Raw genomic sequence first — 21,600 nt, 5'->3', positions numbered from 1 at the left:
CTGATTTCCAAAAGAAATGTAAAATTTACTTTCATCAGAGAACATAACTTTGGACCACTCAGCAGCAGTCCAGTCCTTTTTGTCTTTAGCCCAGGTGAGACGCTTCTGATGCTGTCTGTTGTTCAAGAGTGGCTTGACACAAGGAATGCGACAGCTGAAACCCATGTCTGTGTGTAGTGGTTCTTGAAGCACTGACTCCAGTTGCAGTCCACTCTTTGTGAATCTCCCCCACATTTTTGAATGGATTTTGTTTCACAATCCTCTCCAGGGTGCGGTTATCCCTATTGCTTGTACACTTTTTTCTACCACATCTTTTCCTTCCCTTCACCTCTCTATTAATGTGCTTGGGACTTATTAATTTTCCATAGGGACCCCAAGTGTTAGTATTTTGACATCACGTTGAAGTGACTGACAGATAGGGAACATCTCAGTTACTATTGTAACATCCATTCCCTGATGGAGGGAACCAGACTTGGTTTCCCTCCTGCCGCAATGTTGCCCGCTGAAATGGCCAGGACATACTTGGCTCCTCAGCACAAACCTGAATGAGTGGTTGGATGCTGCCTTTTTATACCCCTTTGTCCAGGGGAGTGACACATGCAGATTCCAGTTCCAGATGCCAGTTCTCGTTGGCCTTTTCTGAAGTGTTAGAGGTGTTTGGTGCTCCCAAGTGTGCCAATAGTGTTAGCATTTCAACACCATGTCTCATTCCCTTCATCAGGGAATGGAGGTTATTGGTGTATTGATGTGCATGTAAACATGCTCATTGTCACATAACATCACATTTAGCTCAGAGAAGCCATTCAATGTCCAAAAAATTGTTAGTAAGCTAGAAAAAAAAACAAAAAAAAACTTAGAGAGAGCATTTTGCTAAATATGTGCACTATTTTGCATATTCATTGTATTTTTACTTTAGCCTGTTCAATATTGTATGTTTGAGTAAATGTTTTTTTTTTAAAGCTTAAAAATGAAAATAAAAATGTTTATATTTAAAAAAAAAAAAAAAACGAGTAGAAACATAATTATATCATTAAAAATTTAGTATTATAACATTATTAAACAGCCTTATGTGTAATTTAAATGTAAATAGACTACAAATAAGTTCATTTGAACATTAAATATTATAGTGACGTACCAACTGGGGTTCCCTGTGTAGTTTAATAGGTCATACAATGCATTATAAGGTGCATTACAAGGCATAATGAATGCATTAAATACTTCTGTAATGCATTATAAATAAGTGAAGTTCCTAAATGTAATTTAGGGATGAGCGAGCCCATCTAATCTTCCAATCAACCTCCAGAGTATATAAGCAGCTGCTTACCTCTCTTCAGTCTCAGCTGTTCCAGCATCCCTACACCTCCCCAAACTACACCTTCATCTCAGGTACCGTGCCCTATGTAATCATATTCCTATTTATTCACTGGGGGGGTATATCAGAGCTCTAGTTGAAGCTGCTTCATCGAGCTCCTCCTCAGTGGACAGCAAGCCAAATTAGCTAACCTAATAGCCTAAAGATTATATGGGCAAACAAACTCATTAAATGCTGTGTTGCCATTTTTGGTGTAGTATTACAAGAGATTTCTCACATTTCCCCTTTAACATTTTACACAGGTTTCCGATCTTCTGATTATGTTGTTTCCTCACATGACGTGGAGGACCTTTGATCAGATACTTAAGGTTTCATAACTCCACCCTGGCAGCCCTTTAAAAGCTCATGCATGACTTACTCTGAAGCATCTGCAGTAAACCACACCAAACGTCCAGACTTAAGTGTCAGCAACAGTCTTCATATGATAAAATAAGGACTGAAAAGAAACTGCTTCCACCAACCCTTGTAAAGATGTCTAGTTTTGATGAAATTCTGCAACATGCTGGTGATTTCGGGTTGTATCAGAAGAGAATCTCTCTTTTAGGTTCTTTGCCTATTTTGCTGATCGCATTTGTGCTAATAGGAGTTGTATTCTTAGGATATACGCCAGATCACTGGTGTAAAAGTGCGGGTCTCCAGGAGAAATGTGGTTTCTCTGAAGAGCAGGTGCGGGATCTAACAATTCCTCGCACTGGACCACGCGATGCCTTTAGTAAATGTTTAAAGTTTGACATGCTTTGGAACGAGAGCGCACTCACCTGTAATGTCTCCACCGACCAGTCCATGTTTAATAACAGCACTCATCTATCCTCCTGTAATGAAGGATGGACCTTCAATGAGAACCGGTCTACCATTGTAACAGAGGTGAGAATAACTATTGTGCCAGCTCTGCTTCAGAATTGACTCAAAACAGAAGTGAAAATAACAAATCATTAATATGTATCTGCTTGCTTTGGGTTTGCATGCTTAAAAATGTAAATCATCATTGTTTAAATTTGAACACAGCTCCTTAGTAAAGTGTCTAATACATGCATTTCTTTAGATATGTGTAGATACTTGAAACACTTTTTTAGTTAGTTTTGCAATCAGATCATTGTTTATTTTACATTTACCCTAATCTGAATGTTGTCCTCACGTATCCTAGTTTTCATTGGTTTGTGAAGATTCCTGGCTTGCAGATCTGAATCAGGTATCCTTAGCTGGAGGGTTCTTTATAAGTGCCCTCGTGACTGGATACCTAGCTGACAGGTTTGATCAAATGCTTTAGGACCATCGTTCATGTCTCAGCATGTTTTATTGTGGTATATTCAGAGTGCCTCAAACAAATCAAATTGGGTTTACTATTATGACATTTTTTTTACAGGTTTGGTAGAAAATCATGCTTTATTGCATCTATATTTGGCCTTGCAGTCTCTGGAATATGTATTATTTTTTCTCCTTATTACCCCCTGCTCCTGTTCTTCCGATTTTTGCAAGGTTTTTTTGCTAAAGGAGTACGGATTGCCACATATGTGTTAAGTGAGTACATAAAATCCTTTTTTATGTGCCTGTGGACATCCTACAGTTACTGTAGCTGTTATTTGTTAAGTACATGAACTAACATCAGATCAGAACTCTAAATCAGTAGGTAAATGAAACAACTTGGTAATTTAAAAAATATATTTGAAAAGCGATCACTTGCATGTAACTTCACCGATATGTTTATTAAAGGCAGTTTTGAGATTCTAGTAGACATCTTGCACTAGGAGCTTTAAGACTGCATACTTATTTTATTGATATATTTTCCTTTTTTAAAACAGTTATTGAATTCTTTGGATCAAACAACAGGAAATTTGTCTCTGTTATATCCCGTACTCTGTACTCGTTGGGTTTGGTGCTCCTTCCTGTTCTTGCGTATTACATTCCTTCATGGAAAAATCTACAGCTGGCCATGACCCTACCAACATTCATCTTTCTGGTCTATCACTGGTAATTGCTTGCAATGGAATGATAACATATTTATGAATTATTCTTAATCACATTTGAAATGAGGGTTCTCTTTGGTCATTCTACATAAGTTATTGGTATCACTATTTACAATTCAATCATATATAATTTACTGGATATGTCAAACATTAATGTTGTCACAGGGTTATTCCAGAGTCTCCCAGATGGTTACTGTCACAAAGGAAGACAAAAGAAGCTATAAATATTGTTGAGAGCATTGCCAAATGCAATAAAAGATCCCTTCCCAAAGACTTTCAAGAGGTATTTTGACACTTACTATCACACTCATTGTTCTAGTACAGTATATCCAATGTTTTTGTTCTGCCTTTTATGATGACTGCCTTCAGGTCATCCAGCATGGGAAGTTCCTTCATACAGCATAAGTTCGGAAGTCAAAATGATGGTATGATGTGCTGATTATTTTAGCCATTTTATTGTATCTCGTTTTCTGCAAGATACTTTCACCTGCCCCCAAGGTTATGTAGGGCCTTATAGTTTCCCTCTATTTTATTTAACTACTGATGGTTCTTGAAGTAGGGATATAGCTCCCCTTTGGAAGGATCTCCTATGGCCCTGATTTAACAATACTAACAAGTAGAGGAAGTTTGCCTGTGGGTGTCTCTCCTTGTTATCTGTCACATACTCTGGTCTGGTGCTAAAAGAAAAAGATGAAGCACTAGCTATAGCAGGGCTTAGATAGAGTGCCTAACATTGGGGTCTTTAAGTAGGACCTAAGCTCCCTTGCAGTTCCTTGTTTTTCTAGAGCCTGGGAGATAAGCTACTGGACAACCGCAAAATTATGTCCTACTCTTGTTTGCCTTCCTTCACAAGTATCAGTAAGGACATAGGAGCAGCAACAACAAGGCTGCTGCCTGAAGGGCCAATTACTGATATTTTAGTGCTTGCATGTTCTTGCAGTGTCTTGTTCCCCCATCTTAGGGAACCATGGTTCCCATTCAGTCGGTCACGTTCGACGTACGTCGGACAGACCGACGAATAGGAATCTCGCTAGAGAGGCCAATCTACTTCGAGTGTAACTAAACGAGCCAATGCACATTGGCATGCAATCATATGCATCAGCTGCTTGCCTCGCAGCGCGGGTATATAATGAGCAGCAGGTGCGTTGCATCTTCAGCTTTTCGCTTCGGAGCCAAACTTCTGCAACAGTGTGAAGAAAGCTACTGAAAGCACGAGTGTTGGAAAACGAGTCAGCTCTTCGAGACGTCTCTTTGTTGCGGTGCAGGCGGACAGCGCAGCAGCGGGGCCGATTTTCTCCTTTGTTTTTCCTTTTGCCTTTTTATTTTGAGCAAGAAGCTGTAGTCAGCGTGAAGGCCGTTCTCACGGCTGGTGAAACGGTGCGCCTAGAGCGCTAAAAAGCTGTTGTTACAGCTGGTAAGAGAGCGCCTTCAAGGAGAGTGCACACGACAGGCTGCACATTTCCCTGTCTGTGTTGCAGCGGCTTTTCCCCTGCGTGCTTCAGCACCTAAAAGAGTCAGTCCTTGAAAGAGCTTACACAAGTAGTTCGCGTCTTTTTAAAGATGTCGTTCTACTTGTGTGTTTCTGGATGCGGTCGTTACCTGGCGCCTCGGGATGGTCACCAACGCTGTATCGCGTGCTTGGGCTTAAGGCACGCTGAGGCGGCGTTTGTGGACGAGTCATGTACCCATTGTGGGAAGATGACCGTCGCGGAGTTGCGGTCGAGACTCCAGTTCCTGCAAAGGGGCGGAGTCCCGGTCCCCATGCCTCGTTCCAATCCTCCCCAGAGGGTTGCTTCGGGCAGCGGGTCCAGTGACTTGAGGATTACGGTGAGCGCGCTTCCTTCGGGGAACCAACCCCCTAGGAACCCTCGCCCCTCTTGCACTCCGCAGCCAGTAGAGCTGCCGGGGGAACGCGGTGGACCACCCCAGAGGTGTGTACCATCCGTATCCTTCGGAGCTCCCCAAGACGACCGGATGTCGATCGCTGCATCGGAGGGTGAGCCTGACGCTTCTGGGGATGACGAGTCGGCGCAGCTGCCTCCTTCGGGAGTGACAACTGTGCCCGATTCAGACCCGGAAATGATGGCTATGCTTTCCCGGGCCGCCAACAGGGTCGGGCTCGTGTGGAATCCTCCACCGTGTCCCGAGCCCTCGAGGTTAGACGATTGGTTTCTCGGGGTGGCAAGGGCTGGTTCTCAGCCCCCCACCCCGGTACCTTTCTTCCCGGAGGTGCATGAAGAGCTCACTGGCACGTGGACGGCACCTTTTACTGCCCGAAACCGTGTCGGTGGGTGCTCCTCCCTCACCACCCTTGATGGCGGAGCGGCGAAGGGTTATACGCGCATACCCCCTGTGGAACGGGCCGTTGCGATGCAACTGTGCCCTAACTCCACCAGGCGGGGGGAGCCGTCTCTCCCTTCCCGGGCCTGTAAGTACTCGTCGGATCTTACCGGCAAGGCTTATCAGGCCTGTGGGGAAGCCGCTTCTGCCCTACACGCTATGGCGTTGTTGCAGGTCCATCAGGCCAAGGCACTGAAGGACCTGCACGAGGGTGGTCATGATCCGCAAGTTCTGCAAGAACTTCGTGCCGCGACGGACCTCGCGCTTCGTGCGACGAAGGTTACGGCTCGGTCAGTGGGTCGTGCGATGTCCACCATGGTGGTCCAGGAACGCCATCTCTGGCTGTGTCTCGCGGACATGAGGGATACCGACAAGGTCAGGTTTCTTAATTCCCCCGTGTCCCAGACCGGCCTCTTCGGCGACGCGGTCGAGAACTTCACCCAACAGTTCTCGGCTGTACAAAAGCAGTCTGAGGCCATTAGTCACATCTTGCCGAGGCGGTCAGCTGCTGCACCTGCTGCTGGCTAGCGCTCCCCAGTCCGTCTCGCTGGCTCCTTCGGACCATCAGGCTCGGCTATGCGATTCAGTTCGCCCGGCGCCCCCCCAAGTTCAGGGGCATCCTCTTCACTTCAGTGAAAGATGCCGATGCCCCTGTCCTGCGTGCGGAGATCGCAGTCCTACTGGCGAAGGATGCGATAGAGCCGGTCCCTCCAGCCGATTTGAGGTCAGGGTTCTACAGCCCCTACTTCATTGTACCCCAGAAAAGCGGCGGGTTACGACCGATCTTGGACCTGCGAGTTTTGAATCGGAGCCTCCACAAGCTACCGTTCAAAATGCTCATGCAGAAACGCATTTTCGAATGCATCCGTCCCACGAGATTGGTTTGCAGCGATCGACCTGAAGGACGCGTACTTCCATGTTTCGATTCTTCCGCGACACAGGCCATTCCTGAGATTCGCGTTCGAAGGTCGAGCATATCAGTACAGAGTCCTACCCTTCGGGCTGGCCCTGTCTCCCCGCGTCTTCACGAAAGTCGTGGAGGGAGCCCTTGTTCCCATGAGAGAACAGGGTGTTCGCATTCTCAACTACCTAGACGACTGGCTCATTCTGGCACAGTCTCGGGATCAGTTGTGCGAACACAGGGACTTGGTGCTCAGTCACCTCAGCCAGTTGGGGCTTCGGGTCAACTGGGAAAAGAGCAAACTCGCCCCAGTGCAGAGGATCTCTTTTCTCGGTATGGAGTTGGATTCGGTCGAACAGATAGCACGCCTCACAGAGGAACGTGCTCGGTCGGTTTTGAACTGCCTGAATACGTTCAACGGCAGGACAGCGGTCCCACTGAAATTCTTTCAGAGGCTCCTGGGGCATATGGCGGCTGCAGCGGCTGTAACACCGCTCGGTCTGCTTCATATGAGACCGCTTCAGCACTGGCTTCACGGCCTGAGTCCCGAGATGGGCGTGGCAACGCGGCACGTTCCGGGTGCCAAGTCACTCAGGAGTGCCGCCAAACCTTCAGTCTGTGGTCGGACCCTTTGTTTCTCCGGGCAGGAGTGCCCCTAGAACAAGTGTCCCGGCATGCTGTGGTGTTCACAGATGCTTCTGCCACCGGCTGGGGTGCCACGTACAACGGGCATGCAGTGTCAGGGGTTTGGACGGGACCCCATCTGCATTGGCACATCAATTGCCTCGAGTTGCTGGCAGTACGCCTTGCTCTGAGCCGCCTCAAAGGCCCGCTACGGGGCAAGCATGTACTGGTCCGTAGGGACAACACTGCGACCGTTGCGTACATCAACCGTCAAGGTGGTCTACGCATGTCGCAACTCGCCCGCCATCTCCTCCTGTGGAGTCGGAAGCATCTGAGGTCGCTTCGCGCCATTCATGTTCCCGGTGTGCTCAACCGTGTGGCCGACGTGCTATCACGAGCTGCGCTGCCAGGAGAGTGGCGACTCCACCCCCAGGTGGTTCAGCTGATCTGGAGAGAGTTCGGAGAGGCTCAGGTAGACCTGTTTGCCTCACCAGAAACCTCCCACTGCCAGTTGTTTTACTCTCTGACCGGGGGAACACTCGGGACAGACGCACTGGCACACAGCTGGCCCCGGGGCCTGCGCAAATATGCGTTTCCCCCAGTGAGCCTACTTGCACAGACCCTGTGCAAAGTCAGGGAGGACGAGGAGCAGGTCTTGTTAGTTGCGCCCTTACTGGCCCAACCGGACCTGGTTCCCAGAACTCTCACTCCTCGCGACAGCCCCTCCCTGGCCCATTCCTCTGAGGAAAGGACCTTCTTTCTCAGAGACGGGGCACTCTTTGGCACCCGCGTCCAGACCTCTGGAAACTCCATGTCTGGTCCCTGGACGGGACGCGGAGGTTCTAGGTGACTTACCCCCCGAGGTACTTAACACCATCACTTCGGCTCGTGCACTGTCTACGAGACATGCTTATGCCTCGAAGTGGAACCTGTTCGTCGAGTGGTGCTCTTCTCGTCGAGAAGACCCCCGAAGATGCTCGATCGGTGTCGTGCTTTCCTTCTTGCAGCAAGGGTTGGAGCGTAGGCTGTCCCCCTCCACCCTCAAAGTCCATTCTGCTGCTATCTCCGCTTACCACGACCACATAGATGGCAAATCTGTTGGTCAGCACGACCTGGTCGTCAGGTTCCTTAGGGGGGCGAGACGGTTAAATCCTCCTCATCCCCCCTCCATACCCTCTTGGGACCTCGCTCTGGTGCTAAGAGCACTCCAGATTGCTCCCTTTGAGCCTTTGCAGTCAGCAGATTTAAAGATTCTGTCTATGAAGACTTTGCTGCTGGTTGCATTGGCCTCTATCAAGAGGGTAGGGGACCTGCAGTCATTTTCGGTCGACGAATCGTGCCTAGAGTTCGGGCCGGGTGACAGCCACGTGGTACTGAGACCCCGGCCTGGCTATGTGCCCAAGGTTCCTACCACTCCCTTCAGGGACCAGGTGGTGAGCCTGCAAGCGCTGCCCTCGGAGGAGGCAGACCCAGCCCTGGCTTTGCTCTGTCCAGTCCGCGCCTTGCGACTGTACATAGACAGAACTCGAAGCTTCAGGACCTCAGACCAGCTCTTTGTCTGTTACGGAGGCCAGCAGAAGGGAAAGGCTGTCTCCAAGCAGAGGATGGCCCACTGGATAGTGGATGCCATCGCCCTGGCTTACCAAGCTCAGGGCGTGCCCTGCCCGCTCAGGTTGCATGCTCACTCCACGAGAGGTGTAGCATCCTCCTGGGCGCTGGCTCGTGGCGCCTCGCTAACAGACATTTGTAGAGCTGCGGGCTGGGCGACACCTAACACGTTCGCTAGATACTATAGCCTTCGTGTCGAGCCGGTCTCCTCCCGTGTTCTCGCCTCAGGTCAGAGGCACGGAGAGGCCCCGGCTTAGTGTCGGCTTGCTGCGCTGCACATGCGCGTTCTTTTTTCTCCAGAGAGTCCCTACGGGCAGACCCTGTTGAGTCCTCCGGTTACCCTTCGGCAGCCGACGTGGCGGAGCGTCCGGCGCCAGGCCTATACTCCGTTGAATCCTTGAGAACCGGATTTAGGCTGGGTTCCATATGTGTGACCCTACGGGGATCCCATATGGGCTTCTCCACGGTTGCTCCTAAACGAAGCCCGTGTCTTTCCCTCTGGGAGAACCCACCTCTTACCGAGTTGGAGTCACCCCAGTTCTTCCATATGTTAGCACAGTACAACCTACAAGGTTAGTCCATATGTACTTCTCCATATAACTCCTTCGGGGAAGGATATGGCTTCCGCAGCGTTCCTTATCTGATGTAAGGCTACGCTTCCCAGTGTTATCCAATAGTCTCACTGAGTGGGTTTTGGGAACAACAGTGATCGACCCTCTCTGTGTGAGCTCGGTCCCACCGTCCTTAGGCAAGGGGGTTCAGGTGGCTCACAACAGAGCGCTGGAAGAGGGCAGCTCCTGTGGCGCTTTGGTAGGGATTCCTATTCGTCGGTCTGTCCGACGTACGTCGAACGTGACCGACTGAATGGGAATGTCTCGGTTACAAAGGTAACCCTCGTTCCCTGAAGGAGGGAACGGAGACGTACGTCCCGTCGCCACAGGCGTTGTCCTGCTGATGCTGCCGCCTGCTGGGTTCGGCTCCTCAGCGAAAACCTGAAGATGCAACGCACCTGCTGCTCATTATATACCTGCGCTGCGAGGCAAGCAGCTGATGCATATGATTGCATGCCAATGTGCATTGGCTCGTTTAGTTACACTCGAAGTAGATTGGCCTCTCTAGCGAGATTCCTATTCGTCGGTCTGTCCGACGTACGTCTCCGTTCCCTCCTTCAGGGAACGAGGGTTACCTTTGTAACCGAGACGTTACAATTGTAACCTGAGACATTTTGTTGAGCAAGACTGTCGCTTTATAAACTGACTAAATTAGTGGTATTTTTTTTAATCAAAATTTATAGAAAGGTAAAAGTTTTCTTCATTACAAGTACAACAAAATCTGTACAAACCAAACTGCAAAGTCAACATTTGTAATAAAACCTAAACATGTAAACTGCTTCCACCATTCAATTGACATGCACCCAAGAAAATCATTGTCAGAGTCTCTTCAGTTATCATCTCTATTAGATGATGCTCTATTTGTTTTAGTTCACATCAGGGATTAGTGCTTGTTGTGTATAAGTACAGTGTGTCTCAAATAAGTAATCATCTACACCAGTACTCTGGAAAATTCTGCTGTTATTTATTAAACAAGAACTATTTTGTATTAACTTTTCAGATGGATCTTCTGATAGAAAAACAAGAGGAAATTATACACCATTCTTATAAAGATTTATTTAAGACTCCTAAAATGAGGAAGCACACCCTCATCTTGACATATGCATGGTGAGCTTTCTTTATGTATCCAAAACACATTTTTTTGCAGTTATTTATCAATAACAAAGTATTAAAATCAGCAAACCATTCCTGTATTAGACCAAATGCACTATGTGACGTTTACATTTTTTGTTGCATCCTCTTCCTAAAGGTTTACTGGTGCAGTGGTGTTCCAGGGTTTGGTGTTACGTTTAGGAATCACAGGGGATAACGTTTTCCTGGATTTTCTCATCTCAGCTCTGGTGGAGCTTCCAACTGGAATTATATTTTATTTCTTAGTTGACCGAATTGGCAGACGCCCCCTCATGGCTACAGTCAATTTTATTGGAGGGGCCGCTTGTTTGGCAGTACCGTTTATTTCACCGAGTAAGCTACACCACCAGAAATGCTTTGGCAGTTTTTTTTTTTTTTTTTTTTTTCTCAAAAATGACACTTAATTCTGATAATCACAGTGTTCATCATTCTGTTTTTCAAGATATTTCCTGGCTGAAAAGAACCATTGCAATAGTAGGAAGACTGGCTATTGCCATTGGGAATGAGACCGTGAATTTTGCCAACACAGAAATGTATCCAACTCCGCTCAGGTTTGGATTATTTTTCAGTCTTTATCAATCAAGGAATATGAAACAGAAAGTGTATTAATTCTATTGTTAATGGTTAAAGCCAATTATTTGTATTTTGTAATTTTGTCTCAAGATTATCGTTGGTTGGCATACTGCTATTTTACAAACTTTTTTTTTTTTTCAAAATCCTTTAACAGAGACCAACTTCTCCTAGTTGATCTTTCTATCTGCATACACTTAATGTGGCAATGTCCATCTGTCAGGTCTGAATGACAGAGCGGACCCAAAAGTTGAATGAATAGTAATAGATTTTATTAACAGTACAGCAGACAGAACACAAGTAGGTAGGTGAGGCATAAAAACATTTCAAGAACAGGGAAGGGCACAAGTGGCAGGCAAGCTGAGATGACTGCTGGAACCAGCCCCGGGTGACAACAGGCTGGAAAACAGGAGAAGCAGTGGCAGCACCAGGTAGAAGGTTATGGTGAAGATCAGACAAGGGCACAATGAATCAGAGATCTCATGCTTTAAGCTCACAGGTGCTGAACTGGTCAGGCTGCCAGGCAAAGGGAACCAGCGGGCAGAGAAGTCTCAGGTAGCAGGGCAGGACAGAACTCAAAACACGACAGGACTGATCCAGAGGAGACTCAAACAAGATCACAGAAATGGGGAGAGAAATCATGAAAAAGAACAAAACCAAAATATTGAAGAACTGATAAAAATCAATGACTAGAGTAACGTAAAACAAAATATAAAAATAAAAAGATTAAATAACAAAAAAAGTAAATAGTTAAAGTATGCCAAACAAAATATAAGTGTACAAGGCTGCTAGAGAAGCAAATCTTTGATAATGATTCACTGGAAACTGTATCAAAGGCCTAAAGGCTGGAACACAATAAAAGAGTGCGTTTACAAAGCCGATTATGCTTAATAAGCCGACAATGAACGTGGTCATGTAAACATGGTAACCTGTTTTCTTTTATCGGAGTAAGTTCATAAACGACTTGAGCATAAACTGGTTGGAACAGGTAGTTTTTTGCCTCTTACTCTGATTTCGCGTGGCATGTAAACGCATCAACCTTTCCGTCAGCTTATTGAAGTGTGCATGTGTGATACATGACAGAAACGCATCCTAAGTGCAGATATAAACTCATCCAGACAGAGTGAGCATTTTGCAGGAAAGGAAGAAGGACATATATCACAAACACAGACTCTTTCAAGGCCCAGAAAATTGTAAAAATGTGTTCTCATCTCTCGTACAACAGAAGTAGAAGTGGTACGGTCAGCACGCTGACATAACCTGATATTGCTGAGCATCATTTTTGTTGATCCTGGAACAACATTCAAATCAACCAATCAGATTTCAGGGACAAGTTTACAGATTATGTCAAGTTTAGGCTTAAAATCATGAACTGGTGCTTCTACATCAGTGTTATTCATCTATCATTTCCCTCTGATTTTTTGGGATAACTTTTGGGTAGGATTAGGTTTAGGGGTAGGAATAGGGTTAAGATTAAATTTTCAGACTAGAATGTTGTTCCACGATCAACAAAATATGTTGACCCAGGAGCACATTTAACTCAGCAATATCAGGATGTACAATACGCTGCATCTGTAACTGCATGAGAGAATACTATATGAGCCGTAAGTTTCTCACTGACATGTTGTAAGCTTTATTTAACATCACAACTGACATATTTTTTGATGTCACTACAGGGAAATAACCCGATTTATTAATAAATTATGATTAACTTAAATTAAAGATTTATTAATAAAGTCATGTAAGTCTGACAACGTGGTTTACTTGTTTTGTCAATTTACTGGTTTGCATGTAAACGGTAAAAAAACTGGTTATTTCAATAAGCTGATATGTGAGTTATCAGCTTACTGGTGTGCATGCAAACATGCTCTTATCAGATTTTCAAAATGTGAGAGACCACAAAGATGACAATAAAAAAATCATAGATTTAACAGTTTTGTTCCTATAGTGTGTGGAGAGCTGCGTAGTCGCTTTGGGAACGCCTCTGCGTGATTACGTCTTGAAGCACTTGTGTAATCGAACCAATAGTGTAACGGGACGTCAGAGCGGGTGACGTCACGGACCAGGAAACTATAAAGCACCCCTGAGAACAAAGAACGCTAGCTTCTGATACGGATGAAGCAAGCGCTCACAGGCGTGCAGGGAGTATGGCTAAGCTATGCAGCGTCTCGTTCCCTTATTCAGGGAACCAGGGTTACAAACGTAACCCGAGACGTTCCCTTTCATAGGAACATCGACGCTGCGTAGTCGCTTTGGGAACGCTATCCCAACTAGGTCATAAGACCAAATGACTGTCTGAATCACCTTTCAGGATGATAGTACTGAGGACCCTGGAGTGGAGCCAAGTCAAGGTTGTAGAACCTAACGAAAGTATGATGAGATGACCACCCAGCAGCATCACAGATATCATTGAGGGGAACCCCCGAAATCAGAGCCTTTGAGGCAGCCATACCCCTGGTAGAATGTGCCCGGACGGCCAAAGGTGAGGGCTGTCCGCAGGACTTATAAGCAAGAGAGATGGCCTCGACCACCCACTTGCTCATTCTCTGCTTAGACGCGGGAGCTCCCTTGTTAGGGGACCCGTAACATATAAACAGTTGTTCTGTTTTTCGCCACAGGGCAGCTCTGTGGACGTAGGTGTCTAAAGCCCTCACTGGGCAGAGCAGATTTAGTTTTTCCTGATCCTCATTTGTGAAAGGTGGAGGACAGAAGGCCTGCAGTACAATAGGTCCTGGGACATGAGTAGGGACCTTGGGTATGTACCCAGGTCTAGGATGCAAGAAAGCTTTGACCATTCCCGGCGCAAAGTCCAAGTATGAAGGAGCAACTGAAAGTGCCTGAAGATCCCCAATTCTTTTAAGAGATGCAATAGCCAGCAAAAATACGTTTTTTAGCGTGAGGAATTTCTCATGTACTTCCTCCAAAGGTTCAAAGGGAGCCGCAGACAGCCCTTCGAGTACAATAGCTAAGTCCCAGGAAGGAGTTTTTGTACGTACAACCGGCCTCAGCCTCTGGGTGCCACAGAGAAAACGTATGACTAGTGGGTTTCTTCCCACAGAAACACCCTCCAAAGGAGCGTGATAAGCGGAGATTGCTGCTATATAGACCTTTAATGTAGAAGGAGTTAGGCCATCCGAGAATTTTTCTTGGAGAAATTGCAGTACGTGACTGATAGAGGAGTGGAACGGGTCCACTTGAGACTGGCTACACCAAGTAGCGAACAGCTTCCACTTGTATGCATATAGTTTTCTCGTGGACGGAGCTCTGGAGTGGAGTATGGTCTCCACAACCTCAGTTGGGAGACCAGATTCTATGAGCTCGGCCCCCTCAGAGGCCAAGCCCACAGTTTCCATAACTCTGGGCGGGGATGAATTATTGTGCCGCCCGCTTGAGACAGAAGGTCCTACCTGATTGGAATCTCCATGGGGGAGCCGTCTAGAAGGGACACTAAGTCCGTGAACCATACTCAGGTTGGCCAGAACGGGGCTACCAATATGAGACGGGCCCCGTCCCGCCGAACCCTCTCCAGAACTCCGGGGAGCAGAGCAATCGGGGGGAAGGCGTACAGACGCAGCCTCGGCCACGTCTGTACCATGGCATCCAACCCCAGAGGGGATGGATGAGTTAGTGAGTACCACAGCGGGCAGTGAGACGTCTCTTTCGAGGCAAATAAGTCAACTTCTGCGCGACCGAATTCCTTCCATATCAACTCCACCGCCTCGGGGTGGAGTCTCCATTCCCCGGGCCTCGGCCCCTGCCTCGACAGGATGTCTGCCCCCACATTTTGACGCCCCGGGATGTAAGCTGCTCTCAGGGAGAGGAGCTTCCCCTGGGACCACAGGAGGATCCGAAGGACTAGTTTGTACAACTGACGAGACCTCAGACCCCCCTGATGGTTGATATATGAGACCACCGACATGTTGTCTGTACGGACCAGCACGTGGTGGCCCCTCAGGTCTGGGAGGAAGTACTTGAGTGCTCGAAATACTGCCATCATTTCCAGCCGATTTATGTGCCAAGAACGATGATGGTCCTCCCAAAGACCCTGAGCCGAGCGACCACTCATGATCGCCCCCCAGCCTGTGAGAGATGCGTCCGTCGTTAGCATTACGCGACGACAAGGAGCTCCCAGCACAGGACCCTGGGACAGGAACCAGGGCTTCCTCCACATGGATAAAGCACGAAGGCATCGCCGCGTGACTTTGATCATGCGGAGAGGATTTCCCCTCGGAGAAAACCCCCTGGTCCTGAGCCACCACTGTAAGGGTCTCATGTGCAGCAGGCCAAAAGGTATCACGTTGGACGCTGCTGCCATCAGACCCAACAGTCTCTGAAACTGTTTTACAGTGAGTGACTGGCCTAATTTCACCCCTTTCACGGTTGAGAGAATGGAATTCACCCGAGCAGGAGACAGACGTGCCTGCATCGTAGTAGAATCCCAAACTACCCCTAGATAGTTGGTAGTCTGAGCTGGTAGAAGCACACTCTTCTTGGCATTGAGTCTCAACCCTAACCTTCTCATGTGTGACAGAACTACATCTCGATGTAGAACTGCCTGTTGCTCTGATTGAGCTAAAATCAACCAATCGTCGATGTAATTCAGTATGCGGATGCCCTGGAGTCTCAGAGGAGCCAGGGCTGCATCCACGCACTTCGTGAAGGTGCGGGGTGAAAGGGATAGGCCAAAAGGAAGAACTTTGTATTGGTAAGCTTCGCCCCCGAAAGCAAACCTGAGGTACTTCCAATGTGAAGGATGGATTGACACATGAAAGTAAGCGTCTTTCAGATCTATTGTCACAAACCAGTCCTCGGACCTGATCTGAGTGGTGATCTGTTTGAGTGTTAGCATCTTGAACTTGAGTTTTTGTACTGAACGATTTAACATACGTAAATCTATTATGGGACGCAACCCTCCATCCTTCTTCGGAACAATGAAGTAACGGCTGTAAAACCCTGACTGTTTGCTGGGAGGAGGAACCCTCTCTATAGCTCCTTTTTGCAAAAGTGTCATAACTTCTCGTTCCATAACCAGAGACTGCTGGGGGCCCACCACTGTAGGGAGGACCCCATTGAACCGGGGCGGGCGAAACCCGAATTGTATTTTGTAACCCTTTTCTATCATACGCAGTACCCATTGAGAAATGTTGGGAAGACGTTTCCATTCCTCCAGAAATTTCACTAAGGGAACCAGTCTCTCGAGACTGGCCTCTGGTGTTTTTTGAGCACTTGGCTCGGCGCCCTGAAGCGGCGTACCGGCAGGGAGCAGCCGAATCAAGCGCTGACCGACCCCCCTCAGAGAGTCGGTGGGGACCGCTGCGCCCTGAAGCACACGAGGTGGCAGGGTTGGCAGAACGGCCCCTTGAGGGTGCCGGAGGGGAGTTAATTTTATAGATTTTAATACAGGACCCCCTCCGGAGGGGGCTACCCTCGGAAGTCCTGGGCCACTGGCGTCAGGACTTCTTCGAAGCCTTCCTGGCGATAATAACAGTCCTCAGATCTGTTCTACCCCGGGAAGGCTTCGACTGTGTTGCCCGACCCGGTCCCCAAGCTCTTTGCGGGGGAGCACGGGCAGCAACACTCTGTTTTTGTTGCGCTCTCTGCGCGGATGAGGAGCTGCTAGACGCCCGAGGCTGCTCTCGCTCAGCAGCCTCGGACGGGAGAGAGCGGCGAGGGAGGAACTTCTGGAAGGCCGCTGACTGCTTTTTTGCCTCCTGGAACCTCTCGACGACCGAAGTGACAGAGTCGCCGAAGAGGCCCAGGGGAGACAGCGGCGCATCCAATAAGACGCTCTTATCTCTTTCTCTTATGTCTGATAGATTTAGCCATAAATGCCTCTCCGTTGCCACCAGGGCTGCCATAGAGCGACCGATTGTTTTTGCCGTCTCCTTGGTGGCACGGAGAGATAGATCAGTGGCTTTACGAAGTTCCTGAATTACTTCAAAACTAGCCTCACCGCTCTCATCAATCTCCCCCAGCAGGTCAGCCTGATATGCTTGGAGAACAGACATTGTGTGTAAACACGCTGCGGCCTGACCTGCTGAGGCATATGCTTTGCCCACCAGAGCTGATGTTGTTCTTAGCGGTCTGGTGGGCAGCGTCAGGGATTTTAGGGACGACGCGGACTCGGGCGAGAGATAGCTCGCGAGCGTCTCTTCGATCCGAGGCATCGTCCCATAGCCGTGTTGTTTAAGCCCTAATATATTGGAATATATTGATGTTTGAGGGTTATATACACGATATTGTGCTGGCTTTTTCCACGACCTCGTCACCTCGGTGTGGAGGTCGGGAAAGAATGGTAATCCCCGACGCTGAGGCTGTGACCGGGCAGGGAGAAAGCGCTCATGCAGTTTGCTTTTGTGACGCGCTTCGCTTTTTTCTGCTGGCCATTCGATATTAAGTTTTGCCACTGCCCTAGTCACAACCTCCAGCAGCTCCTCATACGCTGGAGATGAGGATGGCGAGTCCTCCTCTCCAGCTTCAACGCTCACCACATCCAACTCCTCAGAGCTAGACAGGTGAAGCGCTGGTGCCTCTCCTCTGGGGGAAGAAACCGCAGCGCGTGCTTCCGCAACCAAAGGAGAGACACTGGGTCTGGCGGGTGAGGGCCGAGATAGGGCTGGGCCCGTCTCTAACCCCTCCACCAGATCCATCTGTGAACCCCAGGAATGAAGCCGCCGCTGTGCCTCAGCAGCAGCGGGACCCGATCCCTGGGGAACACTCGCCGTGGCGCCTTCTTTATCTTTCTCGAAGAACGCCCGGCGTAAACGGAGTGTACGGAGCGTTAACTTTTCGCAATGCACACAGACAGCTCCCTCGAGAGCTGCCTGGGCATGCTCCACTCCCAAACAGGCTACACATAACCCGTGATGAAGCGAGGGCAGGGAGAAGCACACTGAACAAACTGCTGCTTGCCTGTCGCCATATTTATAAATGTGTCTTTCTATATATATATATATATATATAAGTGCTTGGTGGACTGAAAATACTCTTGCCCTCGGACTAAGAGATATTTTCGAGCTGTAGAACAGGCAGACAACACCAAATAAGACACACAATACACAGAGCGCTTGCTGAAGACACAGAAGCTAGCGTTCTTTGTTCTCAGGGGTGCTTTATAGTTTCCTGGTCCGTGACGTCACCCGCTCTGACGTCCCGTTACACTATTGGTTCGATTACACAAGTGCTTCAAGACGTAATCACGCAGAGGCGTTCCCAAAGCGACTACGCAGCGTCGATGTTCCCATAAAAGGGAACCATAATGTGGCCAAGACAGATTTCATTCACAAACAACTAAAGTCCAGACTGTGAACAAACATGATGGACGACGGGCAACAAGAAATGGCGATAATAGTGTTTAGACTGCTTTTTACAGAAAATTCACGGGTTTGAATTAAGTCGTGTTATGCTTACGTATTCAATAAGCTTGCTTTCTGATTGGGTATCGTTTCATTCCACACGATAATCTACAGAGTTCATGCATGTTTGTCCTCGAGGTTCCCCCCACACAACAGGATTTCTGATCATAAATAATCAACATGTTGGATATGTACAATTTGAGATTGGTGCAGCCCCGACGTTCTTCCGAGCAGATTCAATCACTCTTAACACACCTCACACCACAGGAAAATCTGATAGGATAATTTGTAGATCCATCAAGATAATCAGGACATTACATATGATTGTTGAAAGGGGAGAATTGGGCCCAAAATTAGCCTTAATGTAGCAAAATAACATAAACTTGATGTAGCAGATGGAATATTCAGTCAATTAACTTGTTCATCCAGCGAACTGTCAGTATTAATTGTCTATCAACTATTTTCATAGCCACAGAAAAATAACCCTTCTTACTGGGTACAGTACTACAGAATCAACACTCACGTGAATGTGCACAAAAGTTTTATTTACCTAAATCACGAACACATAACTAGTCTAAACAAATCCATACACACAAATCACACGTACATGGAAAATGGAAAGGTTTTGAAGCTATGGAAGTGTAAGAGTCAGTTGACCATCTGAAACCATTGGCACCTTGGTAACAAGGGGTTATACAAGCTTTTACTAAACTTCTGTGTAGTTAGTTAAATGAATGATATACTTGCCAAAGCCATTGAATAAGCATCCAGATGCAATCTCAGATGAAAGTCTTGATGGTTCAGTAGTTCGATGGTGATGAATTTGTTAACGTCCGTGTTGAGTGAAGGATGATGAACTTCAGTGATGTTAGTCTGACACGGTTATGGTCAGGGAAGTTACAATAGGGCTAGTTGTGACTTTGAGGCACCGGGCCGTCGTCTCCGCCGGTTTCAAAACTTGTCTCCGTTATATTGTCATTTTCTGCCCATCTGGCACTTTGCAACAACACAACCTTGTTTCTGCAGCAACTTTCAGCATGTTTTCTATAGCAAAGTCTGATGTTTACATTTTATGTGGCGTGAGAAAGTCACATAAACCATGCGAAATCCAATCAGAGTGTTTAGACTGAAATGGATTTCAAACCACATATGAATGTAGCTTGAAACGGATTTGTAAAAAAAAAATGTTGCTGTTCACACATGCTAAATCTGATTGGATTTCAATCGGATATGCACAAGAATCAGATTTCGACTGACAGTCTGAACGTAGCCTTTGTGGTTTGGTTTGGTTTGGTACTGTTCTATTGCTGTTCCATATCATTGTATCTTGACCTAGTTTGCTTGTGTTTGCCAGTTAATAACTAGCTAAGTTCACCTGTTGTTCATTTCGTTCCCTCATTTACCTTGTATTTAAGTCCTCAGTTTCCTTTGTTCAGTGGTCCATTCTGCTTTGTGTGTGGTTGTTTTGTTTCATAGTGTTTCATAGTGTTTTCAGGTCGGTTTAATAATTACATACTGCTGCGATTATATCCTTTTCTCATCTTCATTACAACCCAAGTTTGACATCAACTAGAGCAGGTAGTTTAACAAACTAACTACATGTGGCAAAAAATGAACCGGAAAATGATGTTTTATTAACAAAATTTGGAAGGAGCAACATTCAAATAATCTGACTAATCATCACGTCATTTCAGCCAGCTGTCAACAATCAGTAATAAACATATCTACCCAATCAGCATGAGTGAAGGCATATAAACACAGTCGACTCACCCATATTCCTCGACACCCATATTCAGCATCCCTCCACCACCCCGTCTCCTCACACTCGCCTGGTTACTTTCCTAACCAGAAATACGGGGGGAGTACTCTGGGTTCGGGCCAAATACAGAGCTCGGATCCCTCTCCTCGGACAGCACGCCAAATACGCATATTATTACGCATACTATTTACTATCTGATTATTTGTAAGTGTGAACTAGTGAAAGGCAAGAGGGAAGAGAGATATAAAAAGAGAGGAAATAAAGCAACTCAAGAGTTTCAAGTTTTCCCTGGCGTCTGCGCGCACAATAAGTGGGCGGGCAATATGCTAATATTTCGTTTTGATGTAACAACCAAACGGCTTGGGATATGTTTACAAACAACTCGTTTAATTGACTCAGAGTCGACTCTTACATTTGATAGACAATAACTTTATATACGGTGCACTTTCAGATTTAAAACTTTGCAGGATGTTTTCATTCACTTAGAGCTATGTTACACATGAAACATACATGAAAGGTAATTTTCAAAAATCCATTATAGGGGCACTTTAAATACACATTCAATTCAATGTTCTCTGTTTTGTTAGTAATATACACTTTTTTTTGTTGCCTATTTTACAGAAACTTGGGTCTGTCTGTGTGCTCTTCAGCCAGTGACATTGGGGCAGTTGTTGCTCCATTTATTCTGTACAGATTAGCTAGTATTTGGCAAGAACTTCCTATGTTTGTCTATGGTGAGGAAAGACAAATGCAAATGCAAATACAAATAATTTCATTGTGTTTGGCATATTACATTTCTCTCTGTCACCATATACAGGGGCCATGTCTGTTCTGTACAGTGGACTAGTGATGCTTTTACCAGAAATGAAAGGTGTTGCTCTCCCAGAAACTGTGAATGATGTGGAAAATATGAGAAGGTAGGTTGCATTTTCTGTTTTCAATTCACTAATAATAGGCCAGTAATTAGTTTAACCTGTTAATAATATCATGTGTTCTGTAGGCCAAACCCAAGGAAAAAGATGGTCCTTAGTTTCCTGAAATAAGTATTGTTCCGATGAAAGCTATTAAGAGAACATCCCAGAACTGATTTCAATCACAAACAATAAAAATATAATCAGAAGATCTATGGTTGATGAAAATCTGAAAGTGATGTTGCTTTCAGTATTGCTGCTTCCAGATGCTTTTAGAGGATAGAATGCTTTATTTGCTTATTTGTTGTTTATTAAAATTCATTAAATGTATATCCTCATTTTTAATATCTAATGATATATATATATATATATATATCACATTTCATATGACTATGTGTGTGTGTGTGTGTGTGTATATATATATATATATATATATATATATATATATATATAT

At 46.5% G+C, this 21,600-nt stretch overlaps 1 pseudogene; it reads left to right on the top strand.

The window, feature by feature from the left end:
• Window positions 1-1,459: 1,459 nt before the first annotated feature.
• Window positions 1,460-21,458, top strand: LOC125268331 (annotated as a pseudogene).
• The last annotated feature ends 142 nt before the right edge of the window (window positions 21,459-21,600 follow it).

The sequence above is a fragment of the Megalobrama amblycephala genome, linkage group LG5 (assembly GCF_018812025.1).
Source record: "Megalobrama amblycephala isolate DHTTF-2021 linkage group LG5, ASM1881202v1, whole genome shotgun sequence".
In the NCBI taxonomy this organism is placed as follows: Eukaryota; Metazoa; Chordata; class Actinopteri; order Cypriniformes; family Xenocyprididae; genus Megalobrama; species Megalobrama amblycephala.
This window is presented reverse-complemented; position numbering and strand designations above follow the sequence as displayed.